This window comes from Rhinatrema bivittatum, chromosome 2, assembly GCF_901001135.1.
Source record: "Rhinatrema bivittatum chromosome 2, aRhiBiv1.1, whole genome shotgun sequence".
NCBI lineage: Eukaryota > Metazoa > Chordata > Amphibia > Gymnophiona > Rhinatrematidae > Rhinatrema > Rhinatrema bivittatum.
Window position 1 is genome coordinate 365,455,449 of NC_042616.1, and position 22,386 is coordinate 365,477,834.

At 42.7% G+C, this 22,386-nt stretch overlaps 1 long non-coding RNA gene across 2 annotated transcripts; it reads left to right on the forward strand.

Annotated features, from left to right (window-relative positions):
• Positions 1-10,596: 10,596 nt before the first annotated feature.
• LOC115084716 lies at positions 10,597-21,443 on the forward strand. Of its 2 annotated transcripts, XR_003854638.1 has the most exons (3): positions 10,597-10,683; positions 20,603-20,826; positions 21,314-21,443. It is a non-coding gene; the product is annotated as an uncharacterized LOC115084716 (long non-coding RNA). The 2 variants fall into 2 exon arrangements; XR_003854637.1 differs by lacking the exon at positions 21,314-21,443 and having other exon boundaries at positions 20,603-20,993.
• The last annotated feature ends 943 nt before the right edge of the window (positions 21,444-22,386 follow it).

The following is a 22,386-nucleotide window of genomic DNA, read 5'->3' on the forward strand; positions in this document are numbered from 1 at the left end:
TCACATCTTACAATTGATGCATGAACCAGGTTTTTAAAATTTATCTCTTAGACTGCATACCATATCCATTCCTCAATATCAGGACAGATAGTCTTAGCTTTTCGCATTGCACTTCCATTGCTCACATATAGAACCTCAGTTTTGTCTTTATTTAAAACCAAGTTACTCTAACATAACCAATTAGCCACCAGAAGTAAGCAAGAATTTTTAAAATATATAGATAGCTTTGCCCAAAACTTCATTCATTAGCACTAGGAACTGAATATCATCTGCATAAGTATAATATATGCAGTGATATCCAAATCCCAGAAAACCTCATTGTGTGTATGAAGTTATTACATTGCAATGATGAAATACTAGAACCCTGGGGAAACCCAGAACACACTTTTGTGTGGGAAAATTGGAGTTGTCAAGTCAGACAATTTGAATTGTCCTCAAAAGACATAATCTAGTTCTGACTTCCCCTTAATCCCCAAAACATAACAATTCTCAATTAGTAGCTAGTGATTTACTAGTTCAAATGCATTTGATAGATCAAGCAAGATCAATAATGATGATCCACACATATCCAATAAATGCAGAACCTTATTTGACAGAAATACCAAAACTGATACTGTATTATGCCCAGGGCAGAAACCCAATTGATTGTTGTCAAGCTTGTTAGATTCTAAAAAAGTTGAAAACTGAGTATTTTCCATTTTCTTAATGATTTTTTACAGAAAAAGGAAATTTGATATTGGTCTACAACTCTCATATGCATATATATTTTTTTTATTGGTTGCACCACTAATCTTTTAAGATTGACAGTCAAGGATCCATCTACAAATGATGTATTAATGATTTTACAAAGCCAATCCAGATTTTCTCCTGTCAGAATTCTGAACAGTTTTGTAGTGCATGCGTCTAACAGGATACCAGAAGGTCTAATTTTATCAAACAACATTGTCTTAAGACCCACACCATTCATAATAAGAAAATCATCCAAATAAGATAGGGTAATAGTCTGGGCTTGCAATGCTCATTCCTTACTCATCTGTAAAAATGGCTCTCTCTTGAACTTTAGACTGTCCTACAAAGTGGTTAATGTATTTAAAAAAAAAGATGCAAAAGCATCACAATCCAGGATACCATTAACAATCCTGAATCCTTACCACCTTGAATAAATCTTTTGTGCCATTATCAACTAACAAAATAAATGGAGAAAAAGATTCCCTTTTCTTTTACAAAGTCAGTTTTCTATGCTTATTTGCCAACTTCCTGTAACCAATACAATCAGTGGGGACTGAGTTCTCGTCCAACAGTAGTCTAAATGCCAGTCATCCTTCCTCATAGCTTGAAGCTCATCATTGAACCATGTATGGCTTGCTTACATTGTGGATATTACAAGTGGAGTCACCTCATCGAATATAAAGCCAATGGAATCATTCCAGTGGCCTACTAAGGCATGCATTCCAATCTTATCTCCAAAAGAAACATAGCCACTTAAGTGATTACTGAAAACATCAAGTTCTACTTTCCTTCTTCCCTAGGAACCCAATGACACAGAGTTATAGGGGTGTGCATTCGTTTTGAACTTAAATGGAAAACACAACTTATTATTTTTTTTAACTTAAAAAAATGATGAGGCGTAAACGATCGGATTTCCAACTTATTCAACATAGCTATGTTGAATACGTTGGAAATCGCGATTGTTGATCTAAATAAAAATTTAAACCCCTCACCCTCCTTAATCCCCCACCCCCAAGACTTACCAAAACTCCCCAAGCTGGCCAAAAGTTCCGTGAGGGTCCGGGAGCGGACGCGTGGGGAATCATGTGACGTCCGCGTCACTCGGACGTGACGCCGACGTCACGTGGTCCATCGCGGTTCCGCTCCCGGACCCCTCGTTGGACCCAAAAGGCACTTTTGGCCAGCTTGGGGGGGTCAGGAGGCCCCCCCAAGCTGGCCAAAAGTGCCGTTTGGGTCCAACGAGGGGTCCGGGAGCGAACCCGAGGGGAATCACGTGACGCCGCGTCACTCCGACGTGACGCCGACGTCACGTGCTCCTTGCAAAGGAGTTCAGGAATGGCGTCCTGACCCCGCTGGACCACCAGGGAGTTTTGGTAAGTCTTGGGGGGGGGGCGGGATTAAGGCGGGTGAGGGGTTTAAATTTTTATTTGCACATATGGACATAGACTCAACTTATGGAATTCTCCATATGTCCATATTGACCGCAAATGGGACCCCCTTTCGACTTATGGACTTATGAACTTAAACTTTTGGTCTGCACATCCCTACAGAGTTATCAACCAAATTCCTTTATCTCTCAATAAACCCAGATTTAACAACCACTAGATCAGACCAAGGGATTGATTTTACTGATGTCCACTGAAGATGTTCACACCGTCTAAGCTTGTCCAACCCAATAACTCAAATCCAGAGTATGGCCATCGATATGTAAGGATAATCCAACAATTCCTTTAACCCACAAGTATGTAATACAGAATTGAAATTCTGTACCTTTGAACCATCTGCCATATCCATATGAAGATAAAAATCACCAGTTACTAAAAATTGGAAAACTGTACACTCAAATTGAAGAAACAATCTTAGGGTTCACTAGGTACAATATTACCTAATTCAGGAGGGCAATAAAGCAATAAAAGTTTAAATTGTATATCTGTCCTCACTTTAAATAAGAGACATTCACATCCCAGTAGCCCCCCAAAGGTTAACTGGGTGAAAGGTAAAACATTCCTATAACAACCCCAACCCTTCCCCCTACTTTTCTGGCACCTCTTGGCTGGTGTATAAATCTAAATGTTGGCGAAACTATCTATGAAAAGAAATATTTTTATATTCTAATATCAATGTTTCACTGATAGAAAATCAGCTTGCAATTCACACAACAAATCCAAGAATCACAAACTTGTTTACCACAGACTTTGTTACAATTTCTAATAACTTCCACTGTCTCAAGCTTCATATCTAGCCATGACATATGTCCCAGCTATCACAAATTATTCCCATTTCTTAATCTTTTTTTTCTTAATTCTGGACAGCCTTGTTGACAAGGACTATAAGTCCTCTTTCACAAATAGAGGGAAAAGGTGTTCCCTCTTCCAACCTTAAATCATTTCATTTAATTTTCCATGATTCAATCATCTCAGTCATTTTGTTTCAAAGGTTATGTTGTTTTATGTTGTGCATATTATTTAAATTATTACCATTAGAACCAATGAAGGAAGAAATGTATCCTATAATATTCACTCTAACATTTGAGTTTTCCATTCCAAGATTTATTAAACTTGAAAGCAGAAGCAACAGCTTCCAAGTAACCCAAAATGGGGCAAAGCATGAACAAACATTCTATAGCAGTCATGCAATGCATGTAAGCAGCTTCAAAAGTTTTGTTCTGCCTTCTGGTAAGTAGTGAGGCCGGGAAGACACTTTTCTTTCCAGGTTTCATTTCTTTCCTCCCTAAGCTGGACTAAGCACTTTAACGTCTTCCTTTTCAGAGGCACACTCAGAACTGTGTCCCGTATAAGCTTAAGAACTAGAAATTCAGTGCAACATGCTGAACCACCATTTACTGGAAGAACGCACAACTATACCTTCCTCTCTGCATACATATTACATTTTATGAACTCCAGAATGAAGGGTTTTTTTTTTTTGGCATAATGCAAGTATTGAGGTGAGCACTAGCAGTAAATTTGTGATATTTAGAACATATCCAACATACCCTGGCTTATGACTGATGTCATTCTTGTCATGATGTATCAAAATAAATCCATTTGGAGACACTACCTCAGGAGAGAGCATTCTTTGTATCAGGAAATAAAATTGCTCTTTGTCAATATACTTTACTCCAAAGTAGGGATAAGGGGCCCCTTTACAAGAAACTGAAAAATTGACATTTTGAGCAGTCTGGTGAGTGGGTTTTTTTTTTTTATATAGTATATAATAATGCAAGAAATTATCAGAAACTATCACTTTTTTTTAGTTTTGAATAGCCATATTTGTTTAATATTATTTGTCATAATTTGTTAAAGGGGCAGATTTTCAGACGTATGCACGGGCGTACATGTGCGCGCGCTACCCGGTGCGCACCCATGTACGCCCAATTTTATAACGTGCACGCGCAGGTGTGCGCATGTTTTAAAATCGGGGACGGCGCACGCAAGGGGGTGCGCAATTGTGCACCTTGCGCACGCCGAGCCAGCACCGAGCCACGCTGCTTTCCCCGTTCCCCACCCCCCTACCCCACCTTTCTTCCCTTCCCCTATCGCCCCCGCCCTTTCCCCCTTTCCTTTTTCTTTTTTTTTTTCTTTGTTTTAAAACTTACTTCAGCCCTGGGGCTGAAGTAAGTTGCGTGCGCCGACCGACTGCTGGCGCACGATCCCCGGTACAGCGGCAAATGGCTGCTGTGCTGGGAGCCTCTGACCCCGCCCCGCCCCTGGACCACCTCGCCCTGCCCCTTCCTTGCCCCTTTTTGCAAGCCCTGGGAATTACACGTGTCCCGAGGCTTTACGCGCGTTGCCGGGCCTTTTGAAAATCCGGCCCAAAGTTCATATCTGTTTTCTTTTCTTCTGAAGTATAAAAAGATTAAAAACCTATGATTTTGATTTTCAAAAGGTTTTATGCATGTAAACGGTCTTTGAAAATTCACTTTGTAGGGCTGAATTTTTGAAAGGTTTTACATATGTAAATGGACAACGTGCATACATGGGCTTTTGAAAATTTCTATACTATATGCTATATACTATATGCTATATGAAAATTCACTCCCATATGGTCAATGAGCAAGTCTTTATTTTACCTCTTCTGGAAGTTTCAAATAGAGAGATTGGACTGGAAAAGAACAAATAAATAAAAGAGAATTCACAAGAAAAATATGGAGATCACAAAAGAGGCAGCAACATCATAAACAAGGAGTATATTTTTCCATAAGAAAATACTACTGGGAGAAGATATAATGTATTCACTGGGGAGGAAGATACCCTCTGACAAAATCGTTAGAGTAGCTAAAAGAATACCATGCAAAGAAACCAGAAAAGCTTGGTGCTGGGATACTCAATGCCATCTATCTGTCAGTAGTATATTAAGGACTACCACATAAGGAAAATTTTCAAAGAGTTGCGAGCATCAAAATTAGCACCTAATGTGTAAAAAGCATGCAGATGTTATTTTATAAATCTGAAAAGACACATGTAAAGAAGGGTAGGTGAGTAAATTTGCATGGGTAAAAAAGGGGTTGGCCAGGAGCATCCCAGGGCACGGCCAACATTTAAGCAAGTAAGCTGCAACTTTATAAGCAATTTACGCATGTAAATTTCGCAGCTCACTCAAGATTATTATTTACACCTCCTCTATGTTTGGAGTAAATGACTGTAAACATTTTAAAAGTGAAATACTGACTGGGTAGGGGTCAGGTTGAAATGGGAATGTGTTGAGGCTGAAGAGACAGGAGGCTGTCTGTGACTTATAGATGGACTGGGTGAACTGGCAGACTGATTGGTGCTAAAACTGGTAATTTCATTGCTGTACACATGCTAGAAAATCTCCTAATTTCCCTTTACTTAGCCTGATAAATCTTAAAATACTACTTATCCAGCTAAGGAGGTTATTTTCTAAGCACTTATCGCATGTGAAAAGGCCCTTATCACACATGAAAAGGGCCTTTTAGTGGCGGTAACATTTAAATAAGGGGGAGGGGAGGAGTCGCTGAATGCTGTGCTTCGTGAGGCAGTTGTGAGAGGGTAATTTGGACAGAAACAGACATCTCTAGCCCTTCCATCTGTCTGAATAAGCCAATAGAGAGCCCTGGGTCATCAGGATTTTGTCCCTACCCACCATGTTGGTTGCGAACGCTGTACCTACCTCCCTCTGACGTCAACCATTGATTAAGAATGCTGAGACAAGCCGCTCTGGTAACTGAATGATGTGCTCCATGTGTCAGCTGTGAGAGGGTGATTTGGGCCCAGACATCTCTAGTCCATCCAGCTGGCTGAGCTGCATAATCCAATCAAGAGCCCTGGGATTTTGCGTGGCCCAGAAAATCTTAAAGGTAGATTTTTAAACCCACAAACGGGCGTCCATGTGCGCACAGTTCCCAGCATACGCACATAGACGCGCCAATTTTATAACATGCGCCCATTGATACATGCATGTTACAAAATCCACTACCTGTGCACACATGTGCACATGATTTTATAACTGTGCATTTATGTGCGCGCGAGTGCCATCTCGTGCGAGTAAGTGGAGGGGAATTTAGTAGATGCGTGTGGCAACGGACTAGACCTTTTCCCCATTTCTCTCTCAGTCCACTCTAATAAAGGAGCAGACTGGGAGGAACTTCCTAAACCCCCTACCTAACCTGCCTCCCTTTCCCCCTGCTAAAACTCCGCTAACTAACCTAATTATTTTTTGTTTTTTAACTTACCTGCTCTCCGGAGCAGTAGCAGGTCGGCTGCCAGCTCACACTTCAGTGCCCAATGCTGAAATGTATAAATATGTTCCTACAGAATATAATATTGTGAAGATTGTAAATAGTATCCCTTAATCTATTTATTTTGAAGTTTGAATAAATAATTTTTTAAGAAAGGAAAAGGATCTTAAACAAACTCTATTTCTTGAATCTATTTTATGATGCTAAGAAAAAAAAGCTTCTTGTTGAAGATTTGGTTATGTTGTTTTCACCTATAATTTGAATTACTTGTGAGTGAGCACTACATCAGGCACATTTTCCTGACTTTAGCTTTCAAAAAAGAGGAGAAAACCTATATCGTTAAAAAATGCAGTTTCTTTTGCACTTATAACAGAGTCCAGAGGTGACCTTAGATACAATTGCAGTGATTCAGCTCTCAAACAGACAGCAAATTCACATGTAACTAAATATCTCACTTTTCATAGCAGGACGGCCTGTCAACTCCCTCATCTGTCAACACCTGTTAAGGCCACTAAATGAAGATGACAATGAACAATATCTGCTTGCTGCAGGATATGGACCAAAGCAGAGCACAAGAAGTTTCAGGTAGGGGCCAAGGCCAATCAGTCATCCTCTCGCATCACTGATAAAATATCCAGGTTAAAGAGACAGCAGCCTCTCCCAGAAGGAATATAAATAGCAAACTGTAGAGAAATACCTACAGTACCTGAATGTAATCCACTTTGAAGTGCCATGAAAGGCAGAAAATATAAATACAAAAATATTATTATTATTATTATATCAAATTGCCTCCAAAGGAAAACAGCAAGCCTAGCCCTCAAAGGTGGAGCTAATAATTAGTACTAATGTGAAAAATGTTAGAAAAGATATTTTGAAGAAGCTTGGCTTCTTTTACCTTATTTTGTATTCAGAATGTGTTAAGCACCTGTATGCTTCTATTTAAATTATTATGTTAATTGATATTAGATGTTCTATACAATATGAGTTATAAATGTATGGGGGTTTTTATTAAAATTTTAATTACTGTTCTATACCTCCTGTTCAGACAATAATTTGTGCTTTTGTGTATTTTATAGCTTTTGTTGGAATGTATTTTGTTATGCATTGTGTTTGTTGATTTTAGTGTTACCTGTTATGTTGTTTTGCTTTGCAATTTGCTATGGGAGTTTTGGAATAGAGAAACATAAATGAAATAAATAAATGCATAAATGTGAGCTAATCACAACAATAAGAAAGAAAGAATCATGCAGTTTATATGGTAAGCTTTTACTTGCAAAATCAAGCTGTCTGAAAATTGATCTTCAATCTTGTTATAAGTATGTACTTTTATCCTCATGAAGAGAAGGGGAGTGGGAGGTGTTTTGGTCACAGGTGTAAAAAAAACATATAGAGGCTGATGTAGTAACCATAGTATTTTCTGTAGCTTAGTGGCCTGTTTCCATGAAAGTTTGCTAAGGATGTAAATGAGCTCAGAGCTTACTTGCATCTGAAGAAAATGGTGCAGGAAATGTTATGCTAGTTCCTGCCATGCCATAGTACTATAGTGCATTCTCTCTGTGTGTTTTTCAACCTTACATACAGAGTGATCACTCAGTTTAGTCAGTGTCATACACATTGACCAGATTGAAAATAATAAAGACTAAAAGATCTTTTGTCCAATCCATCATTTAAATCCCAATAAGCAGGTACAGTGCCTGATAAAATTAGGGATGTGAATCGTTTTTCTGACGGATAAAAATATTGTACGATATTGTCTCATCCATCAGGTATCAGGGAGTCCCCGAAAGTGATAGGAAAACCCCATGAAATGTTCATGTGGTTTTCTTATCGTTTTTTGTTTTTTTTTGGGGGGGGGAGAAAGGGCACAGAGAAAAACAACCCCCAAACCCACCCCGACCCTTTAAATAGAATTATTTAGAATTTCCCACCCTCCTGACCCCCCAAACTTTTCTAAAGTACCTGGTGGTCCAGCAGGGTCTTGGGAGCGATCTCCCGCTCTCGGGCAAAACTGAAGGTAAAGGAACAGTTTACCAGGTTTGATAAAAATGAATTATATTATTTTTCCCATCATTTTGAAATATGTTTATTCTGTACTGTATGCTGATATTACTACTTGTGGTGGAACCGTATTCATGGTCCCCCCCCCCCCCCCCTTCTTGAAAGAAAGAGACTGACTGCTGGCATTGGGGGGGGGGAATGAAAAAGAGAGAGAGAGAGAGTGCTGGGGGTGGGGATGATTGAAGAGAGAGAGATAATGACTGCTGGGAAAGAGGCCGGGTGGGGGAGAGAGTAGGTAGAGTGTCCCAATTTTTGACAGGGTTGTGGCTCTTAAAATATTTTGGTCTGAGAAAGAAACCTATGAAACAGCTCTTCAGTTTGGAAGATCTTAACGATCGATTTCGGCTGGGAGGGGGAGGGAATCGTATCGTCGCTGTTTGGGTTTTTAAAATATCGTTAAAATCGTGAACCGGCACACTAAAACACCCTAAAACCCACCCCGACCCTTTAAAATAAATCCCCCACCCTCCCGAACCCCCCCCCCCCCATGCCTTAAATTACCTGTGGTCCAGCGGAGGTCCGGAACGACCTCCTGCAGTCGAATCGTGTTGTCTTCAGCCGGCGCCATTTTCAAAATGGCGGCGCAAAATGGCGCCGGCCGTAGACAACATGATTCGACTGCAGGAGGTCATTCCGGACCCCCGCTGGACTTTTGGCAAGTCTTGGGGGGGTCAGGAGGCCCCCCCAAGCTGGCCAAAAGTCCAGCGGGGGTCCGGAACGACCTCCTGCAGTCGATCTCCTGCCGGCGCCATTTTCCGTACGGAAAAACGATTCGCGGTAGGAGATCGCTCCCGGACCCCCGCTGGACCCCCAGGGACGTTTGGCCAGCTTGGGGGGGCCTCCTGACCCCCACAAGACTTGCCAAAAGTCCAGCGGGGGTCTGGAACGACCTCCTGCAGTCGAATCGTGTTGTCTACGGCTGGCGCCATTTTGCGCCGCCATTTTGAAAATGGCGCCGGCTGAAGACAACACGATTCGACTGCAGGAGGTCGTTCCGGACCCCCGCTGGACCCCAGGTAATTTAAGGCATTTGGGGAGGGTTCGGGAGGGTGGGGGATTTATTTTAAAGGGTCGGGGTGGGTTTTAGGGTGTTTTAGTGTGCCGGTTTTCCCGCCCTCCCCCTTCCCCTCCCCCTTCCCCCGATTTACGATTTTTTGACAATAAATCGGGGGAATTGTTATTGTATCGCGGCTCTAACGATTTTTGACGATTTAAAATATATCGGACGATATTTTAAATCGTCAAAAAACGATTCACATCCCTATTATGTATTTCTTCTTTGATCCAGGTTTTGAGCCACATATTGAAGCCGATGATACAACCAAGACTTTTCTTGCTCTTATCATGAACAATTAATACTTTCGAAAATGTTATGGTCTGTGCCAGGTGCCTAAACGGCTCTTCTAAATTTTGAAAATTCTTTTATACTACACTGTCTTCATTTCTTGTCAGGTCATCTGTCCCCAGATTGACTTTAACATCAACATCAGAATCCCTTCTTTCTTCTCTGATAGTTCAAAAATATAGGTTTTATTCCCGCTAGCCTATGATCCCGGTAGCCAATAACCATTTGACCTTTTCGTTTCCTTCCAAATGCACAACAAAGTTAATGCTTTTAATAATAAAGTTCTCATCTATTTATACATCTTTTTTTAAATTTTATAATTCAGTTTTCAATTATAATTTAAGATTTCCTTGAAAGAAGAAAATTGAAGAGACAATCAAAAAAAAAAAAGAGTCAAAAGGAAACACAAATATCCCCCAAATACTCTTGCGCTTCAAATGCAGCTCATAAAAGTATGTCTGGGTGTTGGGGGAGGAGAAGGGGCAGTAATCAAGTAAATAAAGAAAACATGGAATTCTGAAAGAAATAGGTGGGCCTGCATCCATAAACAGAGCCCACCCTTAACCGAAGCGCTGTCCTCCCATGAGGGACGGCGGAACGTAAGAAGGTGGGGGGAGGGGGAGAAGAGGCGAGCGGATGCAGGCAGGAGAGCCGGTGCGCGATCGGGCACGCCCCCGCCCCCCCTTTTTTTCCCGTGCAAGCGCGAGATTGTGGCATTAAGCCAAGCCCCGGGTTTGGGCGTCGATAGGGAGCGGCGCCAGCTGATGATGTCAGCGGCCCTTTAAAGGGCCGCAACGGAGGCCAGAGAGCCCTCTTTTTGACTGCGCGCCGGGAAAAAGGTGAACTTCAGGAGGTGAGGGCCTTTTTGTCTGACCATCGCACAATGGCGGGAGGTGCCGGGGCAGATCGCGTGCTTGCTGTGCCAGTAACTTTGATATATCTTGCTTGCAACACAGGCGATAGGGCCTGGGCATATGCGCTCGTGACCGGGGGAGTGGGGGAAAGGTGCTTCGGGCACCCTGTCCGGGGGGTTTTGTGCGCCGGTGGCGCCTTTTCTTTCCCTTCTTTTCTTGCGGGAGGATCGATGGAGGTGAGCATGGGTCCCAAGTCTCCGCGGGGTCTTGAGGCACATTGCAGGAAGGCTCCGAGGTGGGTCCCACCCGGGCAGTGGAATGGAACGGCTGGAAGTGAAGAGTGGGTGACCCAGCTCCCCATGGGGGGATCCACTGCTGTGTAGGCGCTTACCGAAGGGAGAGGTTAGGGAGACACACCAGGAAACTGTGTTGAGTGGACCGGGGGGGCTATGGCAGTGCATCCGATTACCAATTCGGGCTGTTGCCGAGGGCGACACCGGCGTGCTGCTTCATGGTATATATTTTTGCGTTGCACTTAGGTATTTTCAGATGGTCAAGCAGCTCAGGGGCATCCATCCGGTTACTAATTCGGGCCCTCCTTTTACCTGGTTTGTCCAGCGCGGCATGGCAGCCTGCAAACCCACCTGGTATATATTTTGGGTTGCGCTTCGGTATTCTCAGATGGTCGAGAGGCTCAGAGGCGCAGAGAATCTTGTGAGTGAGCTCCTATGGTGGCTAAGGGCTTCATTTCCTGCCCCAAGGTATAGCATTTTGGGGTATGGATTCCAGGTGGGGTCATTGTGTTCACTGTTTACTACTTTGCGTTCAGCTATATTGATAATGACTATACAGTGGACATCGTCTGGTGTTGGGCATTAAGGGAAGGGATTTCCAGAAGGCTTTTGCCGGACTTTTTCTGGAGTCCCTCAGGAGAGGCTTCTAGGAAAACTGAAAAGTCATGGGATGGGAGGCGATTTCCTTTGTGGATGCAGGTTGGTTGGAAGGCAGGAAACAGAGAGTAGGATTGAATGGTCAATTTTCTCAGAGTGCCTCAGGGATCTGTACTTGGACGGTTGCTTTTCAATATTTATGTGATGATCTGGAAAGGAATACGATGAGTGAGGTTGTCGTGAGGTGGTCAAATTTGCAGATGATACGGAATTGTTCAGTGAGTGTGATGCATTTCAGGAGAACCTTGCGGGACTAAATTTAATGTAGATACTTGCAAGGTGTTGCATTAAAAAAAAAAAGAATTACCCCTTTCTGTAGTTACACGATGTTAGGTTCACTCAATGCAAAATTAAGCTGGAATTTGTTGCCAGAGATTGTGCTTACTGCAGTTATTGCAGCCAGGTTCAAAAAGGTTTGGGTGAGTTCTTGGAGGTGGAGTCCATTAACTGCTATTGGTCAGGTTTACTTGGGGAATAGCCACTGCTAGTAATTGCATCAGTTGCATTGGCCTCTGTTTGAAACAGGATGCTGGACTTGACATGGAGGGAAGCCTGGTGCTGAGGCAACCCACTGAGTGTTCATCACTCTTCCACTTGAAGTATTGGGGAAGGTTTGAGACTGGAGCCATCAGCTGCCCTCACAGGGCACCATTTGATCCAAGTGAATGAGTTCCCAGCAAAGGTGGACTTAGGTGAGGGCTTCCTGCAGGAGACACAGGCTGGGGAGATCACACCATGTGTGTCCCTTAGCTGTGGATGCAGTTCTCTTTGGGCTTGGAAATGACTCATGGCTGGCATCCCTGAGCTCAATGGCAGAAGTGAGGTACAACCGAATCTCATAACCCAATTCAGACTACTCTCCTTCTACATTAAAGAACCCTTGGTCTTTTGCAGGAGGGGGATATGATAGAGGTGTTTACAATCATGAGAGATCTGGAAAGAGTAGCTGTGAATCAGTTGTTTACTTTTCAGATACTGGAGGGATTGGGGGGCACTCCATGAGGTAAGCAGGTAGCACATTTGGAACTAATCGGAGGGTGTTCTTTTCACTCAAAGCACAATGGGAGTCAGGAGTCTGTCGCCATTGGATGTGGTATGACTGCATTCGAGAATGAATGGGATAGGTTCTTGGATGATAAGTCCATTACCTGCTATTGATTGAGTTGGCTTGGATAATATCCGCTGCTATTGCTAGCATCAGTGATGTGGGATAGACTTGGCTTTTGGGTGCTCCCCAGGTTCTTTTGGACTTTATCGGCCATTTGGAGGAGGGATGCCAGGCTTGATTGATCCTAGGTTTGACCCAGTATGGCAGAACCTTATGTTCTTGCAAAGAAAGGGTTCAATTTCCATTACAGCAACTAGTAAAAGGAGTGATCGGTATAAGGAGGGGTTTATATGGCTCCAGTCGCTTTACGGGGGTGAGGGGGCGTATGCTCAACAGGGAGATAACGACAGGCAAGGCCACGGAGGCAGAGCAGCTGCAGCACATATGAGACGGCAGTTCCCGGCCTATCATCTGTGTGATGGCGGAACGAAGTTGGAGGGGTTCTGCTTCGACTGCTAAGGGCCGCGAGTTGAATCTGGGCTGGGGAATATGGTGGGAAGTTAAAAGTGGGTACTAGTCAAATTTTCCCAGGATGGAGCAAAGGGGGACGTCCAGGGGATTGCGCTTCATAGGGTTGAATCGTGGGGAAAAGGAGAGGAGGATTCCCGAGGTCATAATGGGTTGGGATAATGGCATTTTCAGGAGGGATATCGGTATTCATCCCAGTGCGGGCACATGATGAGCTGTCTAGGGAAGGCACACTAGAAGCATGCCAAAACCATGAAAGAAGGGCATGGCTCAAAGAGGGCAGGTATCTCGCAACAGCAGAGTTCATTCACCACATAAGGAACTCAGGAAGTCAGCCTCGGGATAAAAATGATGTGAGAGGTGGCAGTTCCAGTGTGGGAGACAATGGTGCCATGCTTGAAACATTGCCAACATCGCAAAAAAAAAAAAAAAAATATATATATATATATATATACACATATACATTTAAGATTCGACAGGGAAATCCTTAGGGATTCATCATCCCAGTCCAAGGACACATGAACACTAACACATCATCTGTATGTTGACAGGCAGGAGAGGCTCAAGACCAAAATGGGCATGCGGAATGATGGACGGTCCTTCACTGGGCAACCGTACGGAACATGGAATTTTCACCCAGGAAGACTACCCACCCGCACCTAGGAGTCGGGAGTGGGCAGCACAAGATGGAAGGATTTCGGGGCAGGATTACCTTCATTATTCAAAAAAAAACAAACATAAGTTAGTTGCAGTAAGGGTTGAGTGGACTAAGGTGCCGAACTTCAGCGTTTCTTCTTACAGGAGAACTATTTAGTAGCAGAGCTACTATTATAGCTACAATTATATGGAAAGGACATGAGGAAGGAGGAGACAAATATAAAAAAAAAAAAAAACCCCTCATTGCATGCAGTGCCAGTCAGGACGAAATATTATCCTCGGCACAGTGCCGGATCCAGTATGGGAATTCGATGGGCCAGGGACAAAGGCTGCCACAGGGGTGGTGATGAAGTAGAGGAGATCAGACGCGAAGAGACAGGCACTCTAGTTAAGGTGCATAGTTCCGACCTTCTACAGGGCCAAGAGGTCGGGGGGGGGGGGGGGGGAACCATGGACAAGAAAAAGGTGGAGGGCCGAGTGAGCGCTAAGTGATTGAAGGTCAGGGCGCACTAGGGTTCATACAGCGAGGACTCATCTCGCCGATCCACACCACTTCAAAATCACCTGTCTGGCTCATCTCAGTCTTCTGAGTAAAACCTGGAGGTGGGAGGCATGAGGCAGTCGGGTCTGGGTAGAGCGAGGGCCATGACTCCCCAGGATACAATAAACATGACAAAGTCCACGGAGAAGAATGAAGCCTCCTCCACCAGTATTCATGCCATGGGCAGATGGACATACAGACTAGCGGAACAGAAAGCGGTCAGGGGTTGGATAAGACAAAGGAAGCAGCAAGAGTAAAGAAGCAGCCCCTGCCTGATGTGCAATACAGGGTAAGCAGTATGAATTTCGCATGCCCATAAGGATCTACATCTGAAGTACAAAGCGGCAAGGGCAAGCACCTGCAACACGGAATTAGTTAATAGTGGTTCATCCTCATTTTTTTGGGGGGGCGCAGCAAGAAAATGGAAAGAGCGTCAGCAGGCGCTATCATCTTCACTCTAAACGCACATGTGTAACAGGAGAGAGCGTCGGGTACAAGATTATTTAAGCAACAAGTCCATATCAGAGAAAACCAAGTACAATGGGCTAGTAATTAATTAGCCAGAACCGATTGGTGCGAAAGCCTGGCTGCCTTAACCCGGAGTAATAACATTGAGGCTGGAAATCAAAGCCCCTACCGGGTCCAGCCTATGATAGCTGCTCAGCTGAGTTGGAGAAGCCTACTAAGGATGATAACTATCATCGGAGGGTTAGAAGGAATAGTTGGGCCTCTGCATACTGACCTAGCTGGATTAGAAGCCTTCATTTTCTATCATGATTCAATAGGAGCTGTTTATATCAAGAAGGATAAGCAGCAGCCGAAAGACTTGTATTTCCGGTGGACGGAAGAGCGAGGAGCATCAGTCATGGCTATTTGCATTACAGACATATGTGGAGCAGTACCAAGAAAACAAGGGCAAAGCCTACTGACTGGATCCCATGGGAGAGGAGCCCCATATAGTGTGCAATCAGTCTAGACTAAGTAATTATGGGTGCGGACTGCATGATCATAGTAGGGGCAGTAGACCAGTGCTTGACGGTCAACCTCTATCAGCAAAACGAAGTGCTCAGCGAAAGGTGCAACAAAAGGCTCGAGGAGTTAAACCCATTTATGCAGCCTTGCTTGATCAGTATGGCAGGCGGCAAGAAGTATGCAGCAATCAAAATAACAGCTTGGTTAGCAACACCAGAGCCGGATGGTGGACCGTAATTACATCTAAGGAAGTCGGGTATACAGTGGATCAGAGTTTGATCAGAGTTTGGAAGCAAACAGGACTGCAGGCTAGAGAAGGAGGAGGGGGCAGTCCGACGCGACTAATACCTGCGTCCAGCGGGATAAGATCCACAGCAGGCTAAGTGCTTAGCTTGGATCATTGAGCACTCCTATGTACAGAGGGCTGCCACGAGAGCACACAGACGATCATATGGACCACACTTAGGACTGGGTCATCGTCACATAGCGGAAGAAACCAAGAGTGCATCGTTAACAATTATGGCCTACTATGGTGCCCGAGGACTCGAGGGCTGCTACGGATGTACTGATAATACATCTGGGGGGTCAAGGACCTGTGCTCATTGACAGTTAAGACGTAATAAGGTTCTACAGTATGCCAAAGGGGCAAATTATGACAAAGAATAAGACATGGGCCACAGCTTATTATTAATTGGGGGAATACGAGGCAAGGGTCCTCCCTACCTCGTGTCTTGGCGGTTACCCAGGCCGGTTGGGCATATTGCAAGTGATGCTGGTGACATCACAGGATGGCATGGTAGCCGATCAGCGCCTGGGGCGGCGATAAAATGTGGGGGCGCTGAATGCCCCGATGGTCGTGGTCTCCTTGCTGGTGGACAAGGCGGGGGGCCCACGGAGTAAGGCTGCCTTGCTTGGTCCCTACGGCGGGCAGCAGTGGAGACATCATACCAGCTCGGGTATCCAGGGAAATTTTTCTTGATATGTTAAATAAAAGCTGTGGCCTTATTATACCAACAACGGCTTCTGGGTTTTTCATGTGCTCAAAACAAATGCATAAGTGTCTAAGGTACAGTAAGGGGCCAGAAGGTAGGGACGATGGCTACGTGAGGTAGAGTAACAGCTGCTAGCATTAACAAGAAAGGGGACATTGTAGATTGAAGCCTGCATCCCAATAATACATTTAGCACTGTAACACAGAACAATCTCATGAACACCTATAAGGACTGGGACTTTCAGGTCCTCCCATTCTCTTCTAAAAAGAAACAGAGTTGAATGGGTTAAAGAAATATAAGTAATATTATTCAGTTTTAACATACATATGCATGGGAAGCTAATAAAAAAATTGAGCACCTAAACTATATAACTGCTGATGCATTTTCAAGGAACTTTTTCAGTATATTGTGTTTTCTTTTTTTAACAAAGGCTTAGAAATATCCAGACTTTGAACCCTAGAAATTAAACATTTTGCTTATGGAAGTAAAGGTGTATTATAGAGTTTTTATCTTAGGCACATGCAAAGGGCACTAATAATGTGGCCTTGTTTGCTTCTTTACCACCAGATCAGGCTAAAGTCCAATCAAATCAAAATTGTCCAAATATAAGTTTCCTATCCACCTACTCAGCTCTCTGGTCTCCCATTCCTCTCCCAGCAAATAGGCAAGAGATCTTACTTAGGGGTTTGAAGTCTTTGGATCCCTATCAGATAGCTCTTGAATAGTTCCACAGGTGTAGATGTTATCACTTTGGGGAACATGTCTTGCAAATTCTTTAAGTTCTCCAATTTCCGGAGCAGATTGAATTTTTCTTACACTAGGGTCATTTGCATATCTGATACTCAGTCAAATTATAGGAATTATTAGAAAGGGAATGGTTAGTAAAACAGAAACTGTCATAATGTCTCTGTATCGCTCCATGGTGAGACCGCACCTTGAATATTGTGTACAATTCTAGTCGTCTCATCTCAAAAAAGATATAATTGCGATGGAGAAGGTACAGAGAAGGGCAACCAAAATGATAAACGGAATGGAACAGCTCCCCTATGAGGAAAGGCTGAAGAGGTTAGGGCTGTTCAGCTTGGAAAAGAGATGGCTGAGGGGGGATATGATAGAGGTCTTTAAGATCATGAGAGGTCTTGAATGAATAGATGTGAATCAGTTATTTACACTTTCAGATAATAGAAGGACTAAAGGGCATTCCATGAAGTTAGCAAATAGCACATTTAAGACTAATCGTAGAAAATTATTTTTCAATCAACACACAATTAAGCTCAGACATTTGTTGCCAGAGGATGTGGTTAGTGCAGTTAGTGTATCTGGGTTCATAAAAGGTTTGGATAAGTTCTTGGAGGAGAAGTCCATTACCTGCTATTAATCAAGTTTACTTAGGGAATAGCCACTGCTATTAATTGCATCAGTAGCATGGGATCTTCTTGGTATTTGGGTAATTGCCAGGTTCATATGGCCTGGTTTGGCCTTTGTTGGAAACAGGATGATGGGCTTGATGGACCCTTGGTCTCGAGCCTGATTCTACAAATGCATTTCTGAGATCAAAGCAGCTAATGAGAAAATCAATTGCTGTAAGGGAAACAAGGCCTGTCCAAATGTTAATTAGTGTTATGATGGCCAGAGGCTCCAAGACAGCAATCAACATAGGAATGAAATTACACCAGGAAGCACAGGGGGTTCAAAGCACGTACCCCAAAAATGGTCCCTTCCCAGTGGACATCAACCACCTCTGCTATCTTATTTGTGCATTTGTGTTCTCTGTTGCCATTCCTGGAAACCTCTGAATTTCTCATTGATTCTCCAAGCCCATAAACGAGCTAAGCTCTTGTGAGAACTGAGAGCTCTGGTTCCCCAACCGTGCTTCAAAACCTGCCTGTTCAGCAGTGGTGGACATCCCTGGAGTCAGATTGTTATGCTGCAAGAAGCTGGCAGGGTCACCACGTGCTCATTGGGGTGGAGAGACATTTCAGCGTCCAGCTCGGAAACCACTCCCTCTGCTTCCATTCTGCTGACACCTGTAGACTTTGAATCGGGTGCCCGCTGCATAAAGACCACAGTGGATGGATGGCAATTGTCATCAGATGCCTGGGAAAAAATTCAAAGTAGTCATTCATTGCCAAAGCTCTGCATAAACCTGACCTTTAGCAAGTCACCATCTTCATTCCTCTGCCCCCAGTTTATTTAAATGTATACAAAATTTATGTAACAAACTGTGATGATTTACCTTAACTACAGCAGAACAAAGCTCTGCAAGATCAGTGTCTCATAATTTAGAAACTCTGACTAAACATCAAAAGCTTACGTGTTTCACTTGAATGAATTGAATTCTGAATATTTTGTCAGTGCTAACACACAGTTGATAAGAAAGCCAGATGGATTAAAGGCACAGGAAATTTAATGAAATAAGAGTGGATAGCTTTTTTATTTCCTGGAAATCTCTTTTGTACAGTATACTACAGGCCTGTCAGGAAAAAGGATCCCTTCTGAGCATTTTGCCCTTTAGCAATTCTGAAAATACCTGTCTGACATTTTCCCTGTAACTATCACAGACTTTAAGCACATGCTATATTGTCACTTGGGACAGAGTGCACGTTACAACTTATTACAACATCATTTTAACTGTGCCTTGTGCCATAACTTCTGAAACTGTCAGATTAAATTAACCCATCTTTTCATTTACTTTTTTTTTTTGCTTCTCTCATTTTTTACTACTATTTCATTTATTTGCTAAATGAATATTTTCAAACTATTCAAAAAATCCTTTGAGAATGCACACACACACCTGCCCGCCCCCATCACACACACACACACACACAATATCAAATGTTCTGTTTCTTGGCTCTGTTTCCTCCCCTGCTGATCTTGTTCCTCTTTCCCTGCTTTTGAATTGGAATGTGTTTTATTATGTTTGTTCACTTGTTGAGAATATGATTATCATGAATACCTCCCTCTTATCACCATTCAGTTGTTTAAATCATACTTGAAGTATAGGTTCATGAAAGGGGAATTATCATGCATGGTTTTTACAGTAAACACTGTATTATATTAGTTCATTAGGTTCATTAAGTACAAGACTGGAAGAGAATAGGTGCAGGGGAGATATGATACAGACCTTGAGATATCTGAAAGGTTTAAATAGTGCACACATTTTGAACCTTTTCCAAATGAAAGGAAACTGAAGAACTAGGATTATGATACAAAACCCCGGGGAGGGGGGAGGGGGGACACAACTGAGAATCAATATCAGGAAATGTTTCTTCATGGAGAGGGTGGTGGATGCCTGGAATGCTCCTCTGGAAGAGATGGTAAGAACGAAAACAGTAAATGAATTGAAAAGGTCATAGGATAAATACTGTGGATTCCTAAAGGCTAGAGGATGGAAATGAAGGGAAGGGTGCATGGGAGTAACTTGCATGGAGGGGCAGTTACTACCCTTAACAGAAGGCATGGGGGTATGTTACTACCCTTAACCAATTAGCCTTGATGCTTGTGACTCAGCTACAACATCGCTCTCTGCTTTGATGGCAGGGGAAGAAAGGGAATTAGATTCAGACAACTACCAACGAGGGCCCAGACTTTTACAGTCCGGGTTACTGATAAGCAGACATTAGGGAAAAGCCTAGGACTGCTTCTACGGCCAAGTGCAAAAGCAAAGCACATTGAAGCAGCATTGTGTGAATTCTCAAGAAGGCTGCTGAACATAGGCATGGGGGTAACTTGCACAGAGCAACAGTTACTACCATAAAAACAGACTGGTTGGACCATTTGTCTTTTTCTGCTGTCGTTTGTATTATGTTACTAAGTTTCTATGTTACTACGCTATATTTTTCATTCCATCCATTCGAAACAAGCCTTTCATATACAGGATAATTAAACAATACTCCTATTCTTGCCTTCAGAAAAATTAGAGAATTTCTAGGGTTCTATTATCTGGGAAGCATCATTGTAGCAGATTACAGTTTTGTTGCCTCCCATGAGTGTAATTTGTAAAGCTGGAAGTCAAATAAATAAAGCATTCAAATGTGTTTTGTGGATAGCTTGACCTTAACTGTATTGATTTGTATCAAAACAATCTAAAACTTTTAAAACATGACCTTTTCCTATCCAAGGATAAAAACATTAAGAATAACTGACAAAATTAAATGTTACAGAATAAAACATGTTATGCTGTTGTAGTGTTTGTGGTAAATTGTGGATTTAATTTGTGTTTTGGTTCAGATACATGCTTTGGGATCACCAAGTATTCACAGCATAGCCCTGTACTTTAGGAATGAAGAAACGAGAACATTGCGCAAGACAGATGGACAGACAGATTTGTTAAAGGAAATATAAGAAATGTTATGAATGTCTAAAGCTATTGATTTCATAGAGGAGTTCTGTAATATCACAAAGAAGAAGATCAAAGGATAACTTTTCAGTGATATTTGCAAGAGCTAGAAATGGTATTTACACAATTTAAAAACAACTTTTCTACTTAATGTGTTTCTTGTCTTCTCCTTTCTCTCTTGCCTGTCTTTTCACTTCTGCATTTGGTAGATTCTATCATTCCCTATCAATTCTCTTCCACAAGACATATCTGTTAATTTTTATTACAAACATGGAAAAGGTTTGTGAACATATTTTTTTTGATATTTTGAATGTATCATATTAACTCACTCATCCAAAAAGATATTATCATCATATGTGTATCCCTTTTTTAAAGGTTTGTACAGTATCCTGAGGGTCCATAAATTAATTTATTAATGGGGGCTAACTCCGCTGCTACTTTCCCAATCTTCAAGGCCCAGGTGATGTAGTGGAATCCCTCTGGGGGTGTTTACTGTAACACCTAAAGGTGATTGTGCTACAGGGATAGGTAGGACACAGTTTGGGGTATTCAAATTAATTTTACTATGATTCTTCATAAATAATTAAATCCCTTTCAAACAGATAACTTTTCCAAGCTACATCTGTATCAGACTGATTTCTTCCCTGGAAGAGAGGAGGTACAGAAGAGATATGATGCAGACCTTCAGATACCTGAAAGGTTTTAATGATGCACAATCATCAAACCTTTTCCTTTGAAAATAAATCAATAGAATTAGGTGTCATGAAATGAAACTCCAGGGAGGATGACTCAGAACCAGTGTCAGGAAATATTTCTTCATGGAGAAGGTGGTGAATGCCTGGAATGCCTTTCCAGAGGAGGTGGTGAAGATGAAAACAGTGAAGGAATTCAAAGGGGCATGGGATAAACATTGTGGGTCTCTAAAGGCTAGAGGATGGAAACGAAGAATAGATTGCATGGGAGCAACTTGCTGGTGTGGCAGTTGATACCCTTAACAAATAAATATTGATGCTGTTCATACAACGCCATCATTGCTTTCTGCTTCAACAGCAGTGGGAAAAGGGGAATTGGATTCAGACAGCAACCAACGATGGCCCCGGCTTTTATGGTGTGGAGAACAAATAAATAAACACAGGGGTAACTTGCTGATGTGGCTTTTACTACCCTTAAACAATAAGCCTGGTACTTTTGATGCAACTCCAACATTGCTCTTTGCTTCCACAGCAAGGGTAAAGGAAAATTGAAATCAAACAGAATCCAATGAGGGCCCTGCCTTCTACAGACTGGGAAACTGATAAGCATGGGGGTAATCCACACAGTGCGGCAGATACAAGCGTAAGTTGTTGGGAAGACTAGGTAGATCATTTGGTCCTTTTCTACCATCATTTCTCTGTTTCTCGGAATTCCTTTCCATTCTCCATGTATGAGTCCCCAGTACAGGAACCTGAGTTAGAGCTTATTCATGGAGTGAGAGAATAAGATCTTGCATTTGAGCAGGGAAATCCTTGTGGGTAAGGAGGATCCCCTTAGTTGTAAAATTATTCCTGAGGTCCACATGAGTCCAGTTTTGCCAAACTGGACTCATTTGGACCTGTGTCCCATGTCTCAAAGGGATAGAAATGTCCCAAAGGGATAGAAATCCCAGGGATGGGTTTCCAAATTCTTGCTTCTCTCT